This window comes from Xiphophorus couchianus, chromosome 23 (genome assembly GCF_001444195.1).
Source record: "Xiphophorus couchianus chromosome 23, X_couchianus-1.0, whole genome shotgun sequence".
Taxonomy (NCBI): domain Eukaryota; kingdom Metazoa; phylum Chordata; class Actinopteri; order Cyprinodontiformes; family Poeciliidae; genus Xiphophorus; species Xiphophorus couchianus.
In genome coordinates, this window is record NC_040250.1 from 13450522 (window position 1) to 13470694 (window position 20173).

The 20173-nt window shown below is 38.2% G+C and overlaps 1 protein-coding gene across 3 annotated transcripts in view; it reads left to right on the forward strand.

Annotated features, from left to right (window-relative positions):
- Positions 1–20173, forward strand: part of macrod1 (mono-ADP ribosylhydrolase 1) — a 183172-nt gene that overhangs the window by 126336 nt on the left and 36663 nt on the right. The gene's annotated exons all lie outside the window — the stretch shown is intronic.

Below are 20173 nucleotides of genomic sequence, written 5' to 3' on the forward strand. Positions count from 1 at the left end.
AGCTGTGCTGTTCAATTTCCTGTAAAGACACAAGAAGAGCAGAGAATGTTTTCAAAAAGCAAAGTTTAGGGTTTATTTAATGTTGAAATTAGGCTTGAGATTGTATGACTAATTTGAGTTAAAATATCAGAGTATCATTATAGTTTACGCAAAACGTAAACCAATAAGGTAGAATATGGTCAAATTTGTGTTATTACAAGAAGAGTTATTCCATATTTTAGCTTTCACAGCTATAATAATGTTTATTTATTGTAATTATTTAGAATTGATAACTTTATCATTTAAAAAGAGCTTTTAAGATCCTGTTGCTCAGAATATATTAACATTTTGTTGTTCTGCTCTTTACTGTGTAATTGAAGCAAACTAATGTTTTCTGTTTAGTTAGCTGGGCTATCTGCTCCGGTAGAAGCTTATTGATGATTGTAGCTGTATAACTGTAGTAAAACTATAACTTTGTTCAACACTTTAATGAACTGGGCAATCTTAACTAATCTTTATCTGGACCAAAGATGTGAATTGAGACCCAATTAGGACAAACTTTTGTCTTATTATCCTGAAAAGATCAGAACATTTAAAACCCAGAGTTTTTTCTTTAAATATAACAACATAAACTGGAAGCTGGGCTCAAACCTCTAAACTGTACCAGGTTTCTGTTGTCTCTGCACATGAGTCTGATATGGGAGGAAAATATAAAAAATTATTAGAAAGACAGAAATTATACAGAACTGCTGCTGAATTCATCTGCATAGACCAGATCCTTGTTTACAATGTAAAATATATTATTTTATATGAATCTGATCCATGTTTGTTTTGAAACACAATTTGTTTTGGTATACAACAATATTTTATTTGTTCCGTAGTCGTAAAAAAAAGTCAAACAGAGAATGAAGCTGCAGGTTTCTCTGTGGTCACTTAGCAGATAAATAGCAAAACTAACAGCTCTGATCTTTTCTTTTTTTTTAGTTAGCAAGTTTAAACAGAAACATGATTTTATTAAAGAAGGAAACCAGCCCTGTAATACTTTAGGGAGGGCTACAGTTAAAAAAGCAACATTAAGGGCAACATGTCTGTCAAAATGTCACTTAATTAGCTAAAAATAAGCTGTGAGCCATTTGAGTGGAGACAGCAGGTGAGAATCAAACCGATGTAAGTAAGCCGACAATTTCCATTTTGAATAGGATAAGTGATTCACAGAATGAGGATCTTCATGTTGCTAAAAACTGTTTCATACAAAGGATCAGAACAGGTCCCGAACTGTGAACATGAATAATTCAGTTTTAATGATGTGAACAGAACCTGGAACCGGTTCCTCATTGAGAGGAACTGGCACAAAACTGGTGTTGCTTCTTCAGTTTTCACACCATCTCTGCCATTTACTTATTATTTATTTATTCTTTATCATCAGAAATGTTTCCAAATAGATTAAACTATCTTTGTTGTAAGTGGGGAAGAAGTGTAGCAGCTTTCTTTCAGTGAGCTGACCAGCAGTGCACAGCAGCAGGTGGGGGTTGGGCTCCATACAGCTGATTGCTTTAACTTGGTTTACAAACTCACCTTAAAGGGTAGAGCTGGTAAGATATAAAATATTTGTGTTCAAAAGTAAAACAATTTAAAATGTTGGTGTCACTTCATGCTGGGAACGTCTCGTCTTCTTCTAGATACATTTCAAAGTGTTTTTCTTTACAGTTGAAGTAGATCATTTCCAGCACCAGCAGGCTGAAGTACATTTAAAACAATAACACTCTCTTTCAATTTGTATCTCAGTAAATGGCATCTCTTCAAAGTGTGTAGAAAGTGATAGAAGTGAAGCATTTACATGATAGTAAATATTTTACTGGGTGTTTTAGTGAAAGAAGAAACATCTCTTTCAATTTTCCTTATGTGACTGCAAATAGAAAAACTTTTAGACTTAAAAAACTGTCAAATGTAATATTTATTTCTTCATTTATCTGCTGATTGAAAATGTTGTCGTCCCTGTTGGGTCTTGTGTTGCTCACCCTTATATATTTGGTCACTGATTATTCAATAATGAATATTATTAGTATTTATTTTGCCAATCACACTTTTTTAAAGGTTGATTTTTCCTAAAGATGGTTTAAATTACATTTCATTTAGATTAAATTAAAGAAAGATAATCACATTATCAATGTTTAAATCAATTGAATTATATCTTTAAAAAATTACATAATCCACAATCCAATCACTGGTCCAACTTGACATCTTGTTTGCTTGCAAATCTTAAAACTACATTATATAAAATGTTGAAATAGCATCAATAAAACATCTTTAAGGTAAGGTAACTTTATTTATATAGCACATTTTCAGCAACAAGGTAGTTCAAAGTGCTTTACATGAATTAAAAGGAAATACAAACAAAACAGTAAACCAAAGGAAAGAGCAAAAAGGTGTTGGTTCTCCATGTTTAGATTTGTGAATTAAATATTAAGTTAAAAGAAAAGGAAATCATGTTTGGCCTAATGAAACTTATATTTTCAATAAAACCATTGTAGTTTTATTCACAACTTAAACCACTGTGATTTAAGTGAACCCTACAATGTTTGCTGCTAACATGCATCCAGCTACATTAGCTGGTTTATCTATATTTCATCAGAATGGAGACATCTTGATACAACTATCTCTGTAAAATGGCTGAGCTGCTGACCAAATGGAACAACTAAATTCAGAACAATCAGACCAATAAAGAAACACTTAAAAACTGCTGTGCTTTACAGACTCTCTCTCTGAGTTGCTGTAAATATTTGATGCTGAGGACATAAAACAGAAGTAGCCTAAGAGAATAGCCATGTTCGTAGATCATGTTCATTTAAATTGCGCCTCTCAGAGGTTTTGGCTGAATAGGAAAGGAGAAATGGTCCACTGTAATAAGAAATGTATTAATAATTTAGCCAATTAAATCATTATCCTAGCATTTTCATTCCTCAGAAAATTTCTGATTGTTCTGCTGTTATGCGCCTACAAAACTTGTTTTGTTAAGCCTCATAATCTAGACTTAACTTATTTGTGTTTGCTTTAGGTAGATCCATCCATTAATTGTCTCTATCTCGAAAGGTCAAAGGGGAACTTTTGACATGATCCAGTTAATCTATCGGTCATTTTAGGACTGCAGGAAGTTGGAGTACCCAGAGAAAACCCAGGGCTTCACCGAGAGAAAATGCCTGGGATAAGTCAAAAACAAAAACAAAGAAAAACAATCATCTGGATCCAGGCATGACTTCATCAAACAAGTCAAATATTTATTTAAAGGAGGGATTTTATGAGCAGAGAGAAGAAGCGCTCCATTCTGTTTCCACATTGCAATCAAATCATGCATTTAGAAAGCTGTTGCTGATCCCAATCTGGATTACATAACAGGATGTAAAAATGATGTAAATATAACTTTTGATGAGGCCTTATGTTTTGTTTCCTTAAATTATAAAAGCTGCTAAACTATTATAAGTACACTTTAATTTCTTGAATGCTGTGTAAAGCTTTCCCATTAAATATCAGGAAGGTAAAAACAACTTTTAGCTTGCCAATTTGTGCTAAAATGTCAATAAAATAGATTTAGTTTTTTATTTGAGAGGAATATAGTTCATCTTTTGAACTAGTTCTTGTTAACTTGTTTAGCTCTGACTCAGAGTTGAACCAGAGGACAGAATGAAGGTTCGGTCAAATTTTCATATGCCTAATTTAGTCTTTTGTAGTAGAAATCAGCGAGAACTGATCCCATATCAGCTTAAAGAAGAGTGCCCCATTTCTCATTTGCTGTTTAAATTGAATTGTAGGATAGGAAAAGGGGGAGGGCCAGTGTTGAATCACTCTAGAAATGTGATTCAACTTTGTTGTAACATTTTAACCCTACTCCTTATTGCTTCACAGTAAGTGGTAGTTTTAACATGAGACAATGGCATCAAGCCTTTACTCCTCATAAAAAAAATACCAAACAATAAATAGTGATAAGGATATCAGCCATTTAGACTCTGAATACCAGGATTATTTTTCCTAATTAGATGCTGAAAGCAGAAGTGCGCTGATTCTCATCTCAGACTTCAAAGTTTGTTTCACAGCTTCAGGGCAGTGCTGCTTAGTATGTAGAGAAAATTCAATAAAACCATTTGTGGCTTCAGAGAGCTGCACAAAATCTGATAAAATCGCCCCGAGTAATGACATCACTTGAGTCAGCATTAGATGCAGCAGACGAGAAAAAAACTCAGCTGTGGGATTGTAAAGAATGATGGCCCTAATAGGTATTGCAATAATGCGGGAGCCAAGTTTGTACAGTGTTATGGCCACCCAGGTGTGTGTGCAGGTATGAGTGCAGCGGAGATGAAAGCAACAAGGAAGTTGTGTAATATCAGCTTCTGGTCCCACGGAGAGTTTATATTCACAGTAGCAGAGAGGAGACAAAAAGAGTGAGAGAATCGCTGATAAAGGCGAGCTTAAAGCAGAAAGGAGAACATGAGTAGAAGTGAGAGATAAGGGGGGAGTGGTGCAGAGCAGAAACGAAGCAGCAGCATCGTGGGGAGAGCAGGGATGAGAGGGAAGCTGAATGCAGGGGGAAATTATGGGGAGACGGGTTCTTACACTTCCTGTTCCTCTTTGTTGGTTAGCTTGTGTAACTTTGAGAGACTTTGCTGTAGTTTGTGTGTCTGTGAAATGATACTGCTGCTGATCACTGTGCGCCTTTGTCTGGCTCCAGTCTGCTGCTTTAGCGTGTGCGTGTTGCCCGCACAGTAAGGACAGCGGCGTATCAGTGAAGACGGCGAGAGCAGCCTGTCAGGTCCTATCACTCTGGTACCTGTAACTCTGTCAGCATGAGATCTGGATGACTGACAGCTTTCTGACTCACCAACTGACTGTGTGTGGGTGTCTGCACGAGCCTCTCTGCAGCGCACTCATGTGTGCACGACCATTACACAGCATGTGGCGTGAAGGCTGGCTCTCCCTCCTAGCAGACAAAATATTAAGTCTCGAGAATAATTCAACATCCGTCTGCTTCAGTGCTTAAACACTCACAACAGGGCTTGATTACCTCTCTGCAGGTGGGAGGAGAGAGGCAAGACAGCAGCAAGAGAAGGAGGGATGACAAAGCTAGCAAGAAAACTAAAGTGTGAGCGAGGCAGAGCCCTGGAAAAGGGCGAGAAATGAAATGAAACTCGACAGGAGAGGGGTGGATTGGCTGAGAGACGGGTCCAATCTCATGGACCGGCACTTTGATCTTGATTTGTACGGGCTTGCCACCAGATGTTGGATTTCAAGAGCATCTGACTCACAAGTTGCCAGATATCCAGGGGACGAGCTGTCAGCCCTCCACACAGACCATCCATGATGATCCTGCCGCCACTTAGCCAGCAGCATCCCTTTATCGTAACCTAGCAACACCCAAAGTTCACATGCAGGGTCGGGATGTTTACAAATGACAGCTCAAACATTTCAGCTGCACCCATTTGTGTTTTAAACAACAAAAACAGCTGCATCTCGATATGTATAATCAGTAATTCAAAAGGGAATCACAGAGGGATATATTTCAGTGTTTATATAAGATTAGTTTGACGTTTGTAGCTTAAATCTAATGAAAATGCAGTTTATTTATATAGCACCGATTTACAACACATGTAATCAACAAAACGTCATTTCAATTCAGTCATACATACATTTCAATTGATCCTAGTTATCCAACAGTATAGTAAACTCAGCTTATTATTCAAATTAGTTTAATAAGTTTAGATCTAAGGAAACTTTTTTCTGCAGCAGCAGATTGCATCGAGTCTTGACTTGCAGTATTAAAGTACATTTACTGTACAGGGAAATATTGTTTTATTGGCCTTATCTGTCAGTTTAACTTTCTGAAAAAAACAAAATGTTGGGTTTTGTTAGCTTTAAGCCATAATAATCCGAATTTTACAGAAATATAATCAGCTTAAAATCTATCGGTCTTCTTGTAACGATCCTCTGTACAAGTTTTCAATAAAATTGATGAAATTAGTGAACTCCTCTTTGCTGTTCTGATTCATTGAGAAGCACCTGTAAGGGAGGTTAAGTTGTTATTCGGCTTGTTGCTCATCTTTCTGCCTGATGGTTGCCACAGATCGCTCACGCACACAGGAGAACCGCTCTGTGTGTTTGGCAGTTGTCAAACAAGGGAACATCGGCCAACTCGTTGTTAACCGAGCGCACCAGAGCTCACCTATGTACCGATAAGCCTCTAACCCTGCCAACTAGCTCCCAGCTGGCCGTGTTCCCCTGCTAAACGTCCTGAGATGCAACACTGCTGAGGAAAAATGTAGGAGGGCGGGTCAAGAGAGAATGGAGGAGGTCAGAACCATAAATGTTTTTGCTTTCCAGTTAAAACACCACTCTGTGCAGAACCTCTTACTCTTATCCCTACGGGTCTTTGGCTTGCTTTTCTATTTTAAATATTAGCTGCAAAACTCACCGTGTCTTCACTTATCTACACGAACAGGCATGAGGCAAAGATGTTAACTAAAGCTGCCATTCAAACTTTCACCATTTAAAAAGTACAGAAAAATTCAACTAGTTCTTATTTTAATATCTCAAAACTTTGATAAAGGAGATTATAAGCTCATTATTTAGTACGTTTTGGTTACTTTCATTAAATTCCTGATGCGTTGTACACGTTTGAAAGGTATGTTATTCTGACTTTAATGATCTTCCGTTTCAAATCAAAGTCGGAGCAAAACAGAAAGACAGAAGAGTGGCAACAAAAATATTTTTTATGAATAAAATATGCAAACTGGCACCAAAACTGCAGGAAAAATATGAGTAGATGGACAGTTCAGAGATTAACACAAACACCCCGTCACATGCAGAGCTTGCATCGTTCTGATCTAACCAGCTGCACAGGTGACATGGTCCTGCTTCATTGATAACCTGGTGACACTAAATGAGGATTGAGTTGTAATACTAGTAATAAAAATCTGTTTACTTCCTGTCATTGTTCCACTGAGCTCAGGTTTGCCTCCCATCTGAACCTGTCTTTCGTTCTGATCTGGATCTCTGTAGTCCTGGTTCTGTTCTCCTGTTATAACTAATGAGGCAGCGGCTTCAGATCAGCTCAGGTTCTCCAAAACTCCGACAGCCGGGCCACTTGGGGAGAGACACAGAAACTTTCACTTCCTCACTGTGACGCCACCTTCAAAGTTGTCAGCCGTTTTTAGCAGGCGCTTGTTTAAACTTCTCCAGCAGGTGCTGAGCAGCATTAACATTCATGAGGAGAAGTGAAGAATTTAAAACCGACATTGGCTCGTTTAGCTCTGTCTTTAGGCAACAAATGCTGCAGATAGAAATGTCTGTCTACGAACGTGTGAAGTCCTCATCAGCTAATCTGTACTCGTCTTTTCTGCTGTTTGGCGCTCAGCAGCTAGCACCGTGGGTTCTTCCAGAAAAAGACCAAATCAGGCTGCTGCAGCTGAAGATTGATTCAAGAGTTGGGAATCAACCAAACTGATGAAGACACAGTCGTTAGCTGAAGGATATTGAGAGTTGTGAGTGGAGAGAGGAGCGGCTGTCAATACTGTCTTTGAGTTCATCACTCAGCCGAACTCATCCGATGCCTTCCCAATAAAGGTAATCATGTGTGCGCGCTCTGTGGCTGCTTGGGCTTTCTTTACATTACCACAGAATAGAGGAATATTCAAGCTTTAATGATGAGGACAGCTAGCAGTTATGGGAGATTGAAGATCTCTGTGAAACTATAAACAAGCACTCAGATTGGGTTTATTGCATTTTCATATCGTCTTTTGTGCTCCAGTGCCGCTCATTCTCAGGTGGGTTTCGTCTCAGTCCCCTCCATCTGCTTCTCCATCTCACTCTGCCCATAGGGTCTGGCTTTTAGTACAGCTGAATTCCCAATAATATATTCTCATTTATGTATTTTCCTGTTTCTGTTGTCAGAAAACATAACGAGTACGAAATGACACAAATGTGACCCATTAAGACTTCAACGTTAACCAAGTGTCACTCGAGAGCTCTTTCCCGCCTTCTGCTCTGCACTGCTTGGTTTTATGGGCACCACAGCAGCCCGACAAAAATCACCGTTGGCATAGTTAAAAACAACAGCTGTGGTTTGATTTAGGCTTTATTTAAATGTAAAATGATCACTCAGAGGAAGTTAAAACCCAAACAGTGTCTTTGTAAGGTCTTCCTTCGCTGCCCTGCTGTGGTAGCTGAACACGCAGCGCCGCTCCTGTCGGCAGCTCGTCTCAAAAGCAGTAGGTGCTTCTAAACGGAGCAGTTTTCTTTTTGGATTCATGCTGCAGAGAGAAATGCCAGACCACATGTAGGAGCTAAAATGAAATTGCATTTCAATTCCTGTGTCATGTAGAGCCTGATTGAATGCCGCACTTTGCTTTTTTGATTTGTTGCATTTAAACTAGTTTTTGTTGAGATGCACCAGAAAACTCAGCTGGAGATGAGAGTTGGACTTGACAAACCCTGATTGGTGATCAGCCAGAAACTAAAAATCAAAATTTTTTTCCAACTGTAACTCACACTGTTAACACTCTTTGGCAAGGAAGTTGTGTGGAGATAACTCATCTGTTTCCAATATTAGTGAAATAAAAGAATGAGGAAACACAAAAGCTGTAAAGAAACATCTATAAAGGAAATAATATTTTTTTTCCTGAGGTTTGTCAGCTGCTCATATAAGCTGCCAACTGTTAAACTTGAGCAAAGAAGTTCATATGACAAGATTTTTATGCTGATTTTGCCCCGATTTTCCCCTTTTGACAATAGTAAGGGCATCCTGATTACCGGAAAGGCTCTCAAAATATTCTTAAGAAATATTCCTGCCGTTTGTGGAGTAATAAGAATGATCTGTTCCATTTGGAAAGACGTTGGAACCGCTCCGATCTAGAATCTGGGATAGTCAACATGTTGGGTTATGTTGGCCTCATACTGCAGCGTGTGCGGTGTTCACTAAGGACAAATGAGAACGCAGCCTGTTGACTGTGACGTCTAACCAATCAGACAGCAATGTTAGAAATATCTGGAGGGAAATCCAGAATACACAGAAAACAAAACAACTGCCATGTGAAATATAGTCCAGTTCCTTCTTCCTAGTCGGCCATGTTTGTTTACGCTGAACTCATGAGATTTGTTGGTGAGTGGCAATGGTTTGTGTAGAGTGTTGCATCTAAGGCCAAACCTGTTACACCTATGAATTTTTATCACGGTATCACTCAGGTTTTGAAAATTGGCAGACAATTTTCAAACCTTACTGTGTGAACCAGGCATTACATGATCTCCATTTGTTATTGTTATGATGCCAATAGCTGGTTTATGCATTTGAGTGTCATTTAATTGTTTCAATACTTATACTGAAAAGTCCAAGAACAACCTGGAACTACAATCATGATCTTATATTAGGAGTTAAACAGGAGACGATTCAGAAAAGGAAAAGGCACCGATGCTGCTCATTTTGTTCAAAAACAGAGAATACTTGATACTTGATACCGAGTTCACAAAGCGTTTTGCTGAAGCTGAGAAAGTTTGAGCTTCTCAGGTCTGATTCTGACAGGAATCATGTTGATTCAAAGTGTGACTCGGTTTTAATGTTTCACCTCTAACACCGTGTCACTGCTTCACTCTTAGTGTTTAGTATGTGAGTATAAGTTTTGATTTTATGAAAGCGATGAGGATTTCACACAGGAATCATCTCCCAGATTAACAGAGGAAGTTGCAGCCCAGTAAAGATGTTGAGCTCAAATCAGAGCTGCAGGGCGTTTGTTTCATATTCATGTATTTATTTATGCCGTTTTATGTTTTATTCTCCTGTAATTTTAGCCTAAAATATTCGAAGTTGTCGGCTTACATTGTTGCTGTTTTTCTGGCCTGTGATAAAATATTTACTGTAAAAAAATAACTGCTGACAAGAGAGTAAATGTTTGATCACTTTTACTTTTTGGTCTACCCAGGAATATTTGTTATTCATATTCAGATTTCAAGAATCTGAGAAAATGTGCCTCACTTTAGTGTATGAATTTATTGACATTATAGAAAAAAGTCATATTTATTTAAATATTTGTCCTATTTTTTTTAATGCTACAAGTGTCTCTTACACACAAACAGGAGTCTGTGGTTATTTAGTGGAAAACCATATTTGTTTGCAGTTTATTAGTAAAAACATTGATCTGTGATATTTGTGTTACAGTCGGACCGTCTTGAATCTTCCTGGGCAGAGAGCTATCTGCAAATTAATGTGGTGTAAAAATCTAATAAACAGCATTTGTTGAGCCACTGTATTTTTTACTACAATAAATTAGACTGAAATTGTTCCTCTGCTACATTTGTGCCATACATTCGAGTTTGCAGCAGATTTCCTCTAGCACATGTGTCAAACTCAAGGCCCGTGGCCAAATCTGGCCCGCCGGAGTTTTTTATCTGGCCCTCTAGAGTCTACACTAAACACTAAGAGTTCTTAAGTATTATGTTTTCAATCAAATCAATGCAGTTTTTATCTGTTTACTGCTAAATTATATCAATCAGTCCCTCCAGTTTTTTGAGAATTGTTGTGGAAATTCGTGCAAAATCAATAAATCCCCGCAATTTTTTGCACAAATGCATATTTGGGAGTTTATTGCAGATTTTTCTCAAAAATTGTCAAAAGGTTTTACTTGTATTAAAGAGCTGCCTCAGCCTTAACTGGTGTCAGATAGTAGTCCATGATCTATACAGCGAGTAATAAAAAGTCACATTTGCTGTCATAAATAAACGGAAATATTTCCAGATTAGCACCACAAACACTTTAATTTTTACTGCAGAAAAATCACAAAAAGAATCATGAAATCCTGGAGGAACTGGAGAGATGTTCCATAATATGAAATTTTAACAATTCATTCATATTTTAACAATTTGTGAACAGGATTTATCAATACATTCTGGCACAATCGGCCCTTTAAAAACATTCATGATCTAGATTTGGCCCAAAACAAATATGAGTTTGACACCCCTGATCTAGCAAATAGAAAATAAATATAAATGACCAAATCAAACCAATGAAGTAGTTTTTCTTTTAGTAAAACATATATACAGACATATCATATCTAATTCTTCTCAACTTTCATAAAAAACATTAGATACTGGGATTTCAACACATATCAGGGCATTGAACCAATAATCTTTTGCTGTTGTTTTATACAAGTTAAGCAAACACCAATTGTGCAAAGTTTGCACATTTTACTATGATGTGGTGAAACATTTTGTGATTTCTTGAAAATTTTTACTCTGTTTATTTTTCAGAAGCTTCATTATTGCATGATGTAGTGTTTGTAAACACTACATCATGCAATAATGATTAACTTTTCAAAGTTTGTCATTATTAAAGTTCATGATTAACTTTTCAAAGTTTAAGTGCTCTAAACGTCATGATTCCTGGGCGCTCATAATTATGCCACTAAACCCCAATTTAGAAAATAAATGAAGTATTTCTTAAAATCCGACGCATTTGTTAGAGAACCAGACTTAAAAAGAGCTGAATAACACTTATACTTAATGATTTCCTTATGGAGATTAAAGATAATAATATTCAAATATGAGACAAAAATCAGAAACCATCCTACTTGGTTAATAATTTCTTTTTGGATTTCTTTCATCGTGCTAAATCCTACTTCTCCTTACTTTCTCAGCTTTTCGGAAATGTCTTTTTTTCCCTCGTATTTCTTTGGTTTGCTTCATCTGTCACATACTGTGTGTTTTTTCAGTGTCGTGCAATACGAGGGAATCGGTAGAAAGTGAAATATACTGTTTGGGGAGCGTGGGACTCGCACAGTTGGAGGCGGGGAACGCAGACGACGCTGGAGAGGCTCAGATAGTAAAAGTGCTGCAGGAAATAGAAAGGCACAAATCAAGAGAGATATCACTCTGTCAGAAACTGCCTGTTATTCTCTCCTCTCATCCCACCCTGCCTTCAGTCTCCCAGTGTCTGTTCCCTCTGTGGCCAATTAACGCTAATTAAAAATCCTCACTGCAGCTCTCCTGGACTCCCCTACCTCCTCCGTCTCGGAAACCTCCGTCTCATTCTTTTTTTTCTCGCCCGTCACCTTGTCACTCTCGCATCTCTGACATGGTAGTTCTGCCTGTCATGATCAACAGCTTTAGCACCTTGTTTGCCCCCGCTCTAGTCATCTTCATCCTAACCTTTGTACCTTTTCACTTCCTCCTCCTTTATCCCCACCCAGTCTTCCTCACTCCTAAATTTGGTTCCACTAGAATCTTACTCCAGCTTTCGTTTTTTTCTCACCTCCTCCCCGCTCCTCCTCTGTTCATCATCAGCGCCGAGGTTTCTTCAGTACTGCCAAGAGACTTGACAAAGCTCTCGGCTAAAGACTGTAGCACTCAGACTGTGATAACTCACTAGCTTTTTTTCCTCTTTTTCTCAAGGTTGTCGACATCTTTGCTTCTTCCTGCCACGGCGTCAGCAGTGCGATCCTCATAAGTGTTAAAAAGCTTCATCAAAACTGCTGCTGCTGATGAGGAGGAGCGCTATGATGATGATCACAGCAGCAGCAGCCTGGGTGTTAATTCATTCAGTTAATTCATTTGCCTTGAAGGAGGAAAGGGGATCAAAAAAGAAACCCGTCAGTGTTGCTTGGCTCAGGGAAAAGGAGTTGAAGAGGAGTGGGAGTGAGAGCGAGGAAAAAATGTCTTTGCTGCTGCTCTCTGATGAAGAAAATTATGTCCGCTCCTTTCTGGCCTCTGCATCTTGTTCCTCTCTTTTCCGTCCTCTTATTTAGAGTAACTGCCCCTCTGTCTCTTTCATGGAAAGGTGCAAAGAGATAAGGAGGGCCACATGGGCCCCTGTAAGACTTGAGCTGTCCTTTTGTCCTAAAGCCCGGGCCTGGATTTAAGAGCTGTGTGTGCTTGGCTGAGCACAAACTGAGGCCAGGCTCACAAAGGACCCGGCTAGCCTTTTTCCTGCCTTCTGCTTTAAAAGGCAGATAAAGAAAGGCGAGGGACAGATGGAGGTATGAGAAGCGGGAGGAGAGAGAAAGGGGAGGAGAGGGGGAGGAGATGGACGTATGGCCGGTCTCTAAGTATGAAAAGCAGGAGCAGCGACTCGTGGCATCCCAGGTAAGAATAGTGGGAGGCCGCTAGAGGATGGAGGGATGGAGGGTGGGACGGCGTCAGAGAGAGGGTGGGTGACAATAAGCAGGGAGAAAAGCTGAAATGGCAAACAGAATGAGAAGTGGGAATGACCGGATGGCACTTTGTCAAGTTTTCCCGAGGTCTACGCCAGTGAAACGCCCAGTTATGACAAAGACTAGACACACATTCAGTCTCCTGCTGCCTCTGAGCCGGCTGAATGTGCAGGAAGCATGCAAAATTCATTCTGCCATCCATCCCGTCTGTGTTTTTCCCTTTACTCTTCTTCTCCAGCCTTTATGTTTATTACTGTTTAATGAAGAAGATCATACAGAATGACGTGCTTTTAATATAACATGAAACTTATTCTTTCCTTTAAGTGCTTCTGTTGCAAACAAGCCTTCGCGGTATAAATGGGTCAGAGCGATCCGTGTTTTCACACATTGATGAAAGAAACGTCTTCTTATTCTAATTGATCTGATAAGTGTTCGGGACTTTAAGGCGGAGAGCGAGATAAAACCTCAAAGCTCTGTGTTAAGAGAGAGAGGCTTTCCACGTATAAGAGAACAACTGACATCAAAGAGCGCATTAGTGATAGCCTCGGATGCTACATGAATTAAATATCAAGCTTAAGTAAACTATTTGTATTCAACATCCAGCCTGTCTCGTCTCGCTCAAGTTATCTGACCCCTTTTTTGCTATCTGGTTATTTCTCAGATAACGCTGCAATTGTTTTATTAAAATGGCAATAGAAACATGCCTTCAGTTTTTCTTTGTGCTTTTAAAAGCTAATATTTTTCAAAGAGCTTTTTTTCCTTAGCAGAGAACAACAGCTAAACTAAACTCAGTCTTTTACATCATATTGGTAGTTTTTTTTTTTTAACATGAATGCCCTGTTAAGATCATGCCTCTCTGTGCCAATTCAGATTTAGATTCCAACTTTGACTAGGCCACTTCAAAACCTTCCAGAAACTTGTTGATGTTCTTCAGAGCCCGGTGTGCTTTAGCTTAAGATCATAAACTGATGGTGGGATATTTTCCTGCAGAATTTTCAGTTCATGGATTCGTCTACTAGAGCAATTTGTTCATGTCATGAAGCAGCAAAGCAAGCCCAGACCATCACACTGCCACCACCATGTTTGGCTGCCAGTGTGATGCTCACTTTGTGAAATTCTTTTTGGTTTACATCAGATGTAACAGGATATTCATCTTGTTAAAACTTTTTGACTTTTGACTGGTGGGTTCACCTAATATTTTCCCCAAAGTTTATTTTCTCCAGTCAGTTGTTGTTTGTTGTTGTTTAGTCATGACCTCTGACCTTAACTGAGATGTGGAAGGTCTGGATGTGTTGTCCATAAAATATTGGAGGGATTTGGGTCAACCAGTCACTGGTTCACCTCGGTTTCATGATTTCTCAATATATATATTCTACACATGTAGGAAAATAACACAAGGACAAGAAAATCAATTGGCTTTGCCAACGAGGAGGAACTAAAGTATCATGTAAAGACGGAAAGCAAGGTGAGATTGTGACTTGGTAAATTTACCTTCAAGTAAAAAAATGTAACCAGTTAAAACAAGACTGTGTGGATACGTCAACACCTCACATGTATGGAAATAAAATCTAATAAAAGGTTTGTTGTTTAATAATTTGTCCATAAGGAGAAATAAAAGGTAGTAAAGAAATAAAATCCTAACTTTTCCCATTGTGGGACAAGAAGGAATGTTTCTAAAAATAAATAATAAAAAAACTTCTCAATGTTAACAAATAAAATATTCCACCAAACATTAGTTTACGACAATCTGACATCAGGTGGTTCCCAACTTATCCCACATCAGCCTCCTTTTTATCTCTTATTTAGTTTTATTTCATTTATTGATAATATTTTATTTTTATTGGTGAAACCTTTCTTTTAATGTCTAGTTATTTTGTCTTTCACACTTTTTATTTTCAGTGCAGATTACTTTAGTCAACTACATTTCAGTTGACGCACTGTGCCAGCCTCATTAATTCATATTTCTTTCTAATTAGCATTCATGGGCTACTGCATATTTTTACATGTCACATGATTACAATTAGGCAAATTTTCCTCTTTAGCGAGATGACAGAATGCTCTCCATAGGTGTGTAATTTTGCTAAAATGTGCAAAATGGGTTCATGTAGGGCTTGTTTTTTAAATTGTATTATTGTTTCCTGGTTCTGCAGTGTTCAAATATTTTTTTTCCTTTTTATTTGTTCTTTACTTCCTAACTTTTTTTTTTACATTTATTGTTTTCTGCTTTGTATTAGTATGTCTTGTTTAATTTTTTTTTTGTTGCTATTTTTATTTTAGAATGTTGTATTACACTATATTTTTAATTTTGCTTCTCCCTTTCCTCATTCTAATTTTTATTTATAATTTACGTCACTATTGTCGGTTGCCTTTGAATTGACGCAACGTGTCAATTAGTTTCATTAATCCCCATTTGTTGTTAATTAGCATGCACAGGCAGAGTTGCATATTTTTACGTCACATAATGACAATTAGGGAAAAAAAACCTTAAGTACTACAACAAAATGTTGCTTTTGCATACATATTTCTGCACAGCGTGTTGCTGCTCTGATAAAAGCCGCTGCTGGGTTTAAGGTAAAAATGCTGGTGGAAAATCAGCATGAAGGAGCAGCTCTGTTTTTTTTTTCCCTCCTCATTAATCAACAAACATAGTCGAACCTCGAGAAACGCAATAAAACGCTGCAGCTTGTACAAAAAAAAAAGAGCCAATGAGGTGCAGTTATTTTAATTGGTCCGTGTCTGTCCACCTTTTGGTGTTTTCATTCTGAAGAGAAGCGCCGCTCTTCTCGTAGTGTCTCTCTTACAAACATTATGACTTTCAGAAAACTGCATTTATTCTGCTTCGTCTATTTGGACGTTAGGTTTCACCGTGACGCTGCTCCTGCAGAAAGCTCCTGAGGACGAACCGCAGTTAAATCCGCAGCCTCTCAGGTGAATTTACTGCAGCAGACAAACTGATATTTTTCCGACGTTAGGGTGTTGAGATGCTTTCTACCAGAGAGTTCATTTTCTGTCAACAGAGGCAGAGTCTCTTATCTGTTGGAAAAGTCAGATAACAGCCTTGTGCATTCACACGAGGAAGCCGTGTATGTTTTTAGCATATTGAATTCATAACAAACACACATATTTACGGTCAGTCATGCACACTTTGAGCAGACACATCCATTTAACACTTTTCCTCACATGCTTGCTCGCTCACACTCTCTCCCCTTCAAGCATAAATCCCTCACACATCGCAACATGCTCCACTAGCTCCCCCTCATCTCCCCACTCTGTCTGCGTTTCAGGGTAATGTGAGCCAGCAGCCGCAGCACTGGGATGGGGGAGCGGGAGGAAGACGGGGAGGGATGTTGATGTATGGTGGAACTAAAGCAACCCCACCGATCGATAATGTAAACAGGAGCGAAGAGAGGCGGTAAATAAGGCCGACTCCTGACAGAACTGTCTACCTCAGGTGACAGAAGGAGAGCGAAGGAGAGGAGAGGAGGAGAATATCTAATAGAGGGAGGAAGACGAAAAGAACGATGCTGAGGAAGAGATGTTGGAAGAAAGTAGGGAAGAATAACGATGTGTGAGAGAAAAGGTGAGAAGAGAGTGATACAAGAACGGACTCAGAAAAAGGAAGAAGATGATTTCAGATTTAATTTTAGGCATTTAAGTTTGAAGGTGAGGAATTTGGAAGTACTGCTGGGTCTTCATGAAGGACAACTGAGGCTCAATGAGGCAGGAAACGGCTTTTTCTAGTGTAGTTGAGGGTCACTGCCCTCATGCATTGTGGTCAGACAACTGGAGGGCAGCTCTGAGTTAGCTTCAGAAGTCAGAGCCAAATAGCAAAGAAGGCAACGACAAATCAAGTATAGTGTGGCCTTTACAGCACAACAAGTGGATGGAGAAGTTTCACCACTTCAGTCATTGTTGTCTTCTTGGCTTGTTCTGTTGGTTAAAGATGCTCTACACTGCTCCCATAATTACAGATGGAGTCGGTCTGTTTGTTGCATTTGTCTTTGTTTCTGCAAGTGATTAAAATTTAAATGAAATCAGTGTGACCAATGCAGTCCTACTAAGCTTGTTCATCAGGTGTTTATTGCCCCTCCACCAATGAGTAAAATTACCGTGTCAATAAATTTGGTGATTTATTCCATTTTTTTCTATTTTGTGTTGTTTGCGTATTCTTCTTTTCCCATTGGTCTTATTAATATTGATCTGATTGATTTAATTGGTTTTAGATTATTTTGAATTTTAATTTCCTGCTTTTTCTTTCTTTGTTTTTTTTTGGAAATCAGTCCTGTTATCTGTTACTTTACCCTTTTTATGTTTGTTTATTTGGTAATTTTTGTCTTCAATTCTTCCTTTTTATATTTAGTTATTATTATTCTGACCCAATTATTAAATTAGGATATTATTGAAAACCCTGTAGTAGAAAATATGCCAAAAAACTATGCTTAGTATAACAACTTTAGATAAAATATGTAGGTAAACATATTTGGCAAGAAACCAGTAGATTTAGTCTCCTTCTTGTCCTTAATTAATGCATAATAAACAGTTATTAATGATTTATAAAGTATTTAAAGATGAATTAATAACATCTATAAACTATTTATTAGATCTATTGTAAAGTGGTACCAATATTTCTGTGGCTACTTGTTCAGTTTCATAAACGGTGAACGTTTTAGCTGAAAGCCATGGATGACGTGGAGAACCTGCTTCTGTTTGAAACTGAGAGCGTTGCCACCGTGACATTTAGTAGATGACATGCAGATGAATGACCAACAACTGACCCACCACTGAACTGAACCGAACCCGGTCGCCGTTCGGCGCTCCCGATGATGCATCAGCTTGGCTGAACAATTCCTTGACAGCACGCCGGGGAAATGCAACAAAAACCACGCAGCTCATGGAGAACAAACTGTTTAATTGTGATCAGAGGGTCTTCCTCTGTGCCTTCATGCGTGATTGGGAGTTTGACCACGGTAATTAAACATGTGTCGGCGAGTGTTTGAGCTGCGGTTTGTGCTTCAGCTCCTGTGGATGATCTGATTGGTTTCTGCTGGTATTTCCAGAGTCATCCGCTGCTTTCTTGTCCGCTATAAATTGCCCAACGAGGGATGAATCACTGCAGTGATTCATCATATAGTCAGCTCTCCGTTGCCTCTTAAATTAGCAGCTTCATACAAGTATATTTTTCTGAAATGTATAAATATAGATTGGGTTTTTTATTCCCTCTCAGCAGCCCCTCTATAGTAGTTCAGTTATGTCACAAACAAAATCAAGTCACAGTTCAGCCTCTTTAAAATCACTGAATAAACATGAGAGTTAAACTGTTGGCACTGATTTGTGATATATATATATATATATATATATATAAAGCAAAACAAACGAGACTAAAAATGGGATTTTGTCTGTCATGTCTGCAGAGCCTCCAAGGCTGGAGCGTAAACACTTTGTCCCCTTCAGTTTTCAGCTAAACGAAAGAGCCCAGTGATCAATAAGTAATCTTAAAATCAATCGTAACACATTCTGAGAGCTGGTAGAAAGAAGCTAAAGCAGAGATGATGTGGTTTTGTCTGTTACGAGCTCCGAATTCGGATTAGCTTAGCATGAAAATATTTCAGCAGAATAAAACCTCATAACTGTCAAACAGAGAGAAGTTATTATTTACCACATTTAGCTGAAAGATGTTGAGATTATATGAGAATATTTTTCCCTTCAGCTTGTTTGAATGAGCAGTCCTGAGATAACAGTGTGCCTTTTAACATTTGCTGTTCTAAAGCGTAATTATTGACCAGTTTTGATTGAATCTTTTAAGACGATTATGTAGCAAACACAGAAATGCAGATATTGTGTTGCCCCGCTTTCAGTGGATGGAGGATAAAAAAGATTTTGGACGTCTTACTCAGACAAATCAAGTCAATTATAGCTGCAAACTCTGGCTTTCAGAGATCAAATTAAGCCCAACAAAGCTGTAATTGCTTCAGTTAGACAGATTAATGCATTAATGGAAATTGTTCCATTGTTTGGAGCATTTTAAAGATCTGTTCACGTTTTCCATCTTGTGTCACATCATGCTGCTCTGCTTATATTATGACAAATACAAAAAGTAATTATTGAGAAAAAAATTTAAACTTTTTATTATTCATGACAGGTCAGTGAATCTTTATGTGAAGAAAAATGAAAACATTATTGTCAAACGTTTTGGTAGTTGCAGTAATGAGTTATACAGACTGATTCATTACTTTTTGGGGGGGAAATGGATGTCAACTAATGTTGTTTTTTGTTTATTTTGTGGTTTTATGTTCATAAATTCACTACAAATAGTGTTGTTAACTTTAAATCAACGTTTATAGTACTGTTTTCTCTGCAGTCACAAGCAGTTGAATTAACCCACCACAGAAAGACAGATATAGACAAAATCACTGCTTTCTTGCATCAACAATCATTATTTTCTGAAGCAAAAAGCTTGTAGTTGTCATTGCTTTGCATCAATACAGTCCCCATATGTAAGTAAATCACTGCTAGGCATTAGACATGCACTAATTATTCAGCCAGCGCTCAGTCAACTTTCCGTTGATTAGCTTTGATCGGTGATCGGCAGGTCAAATACGGAGAAAAAAACTAAGCTAATCGGTGATGCACTTTTAGTTTAATAAAAATCAGATAAAGGCTAGAGGTATATTGAATCATTACTCAGGCCGTTACCTTCTTACTTGCATAATTATATGTGTAGATACTAAAGCATAGAGCCTTCTGCCACCATTCACAGAGTAACTTAAAATGATCAGAACTACTTTGTAGAAGTTTAAGCTTTAATAGAACAAGCTCAATTAGATTTTTTTGATCATGTTTGCTGCTGTTTAGCCTGTGTGTGTTTAATGTTAAAACTTTATCACCTGAACATTGGAGCAAGTGGGGATGCAAACTTCTGTTTCCAATTCTTTGACCCAAAGAAGTTAAATTACTCCGTGCAGTCTAATTTTAAGCAGTTTAATTATCAATGTACTTTTTCAAACTAGCAAGTTTAA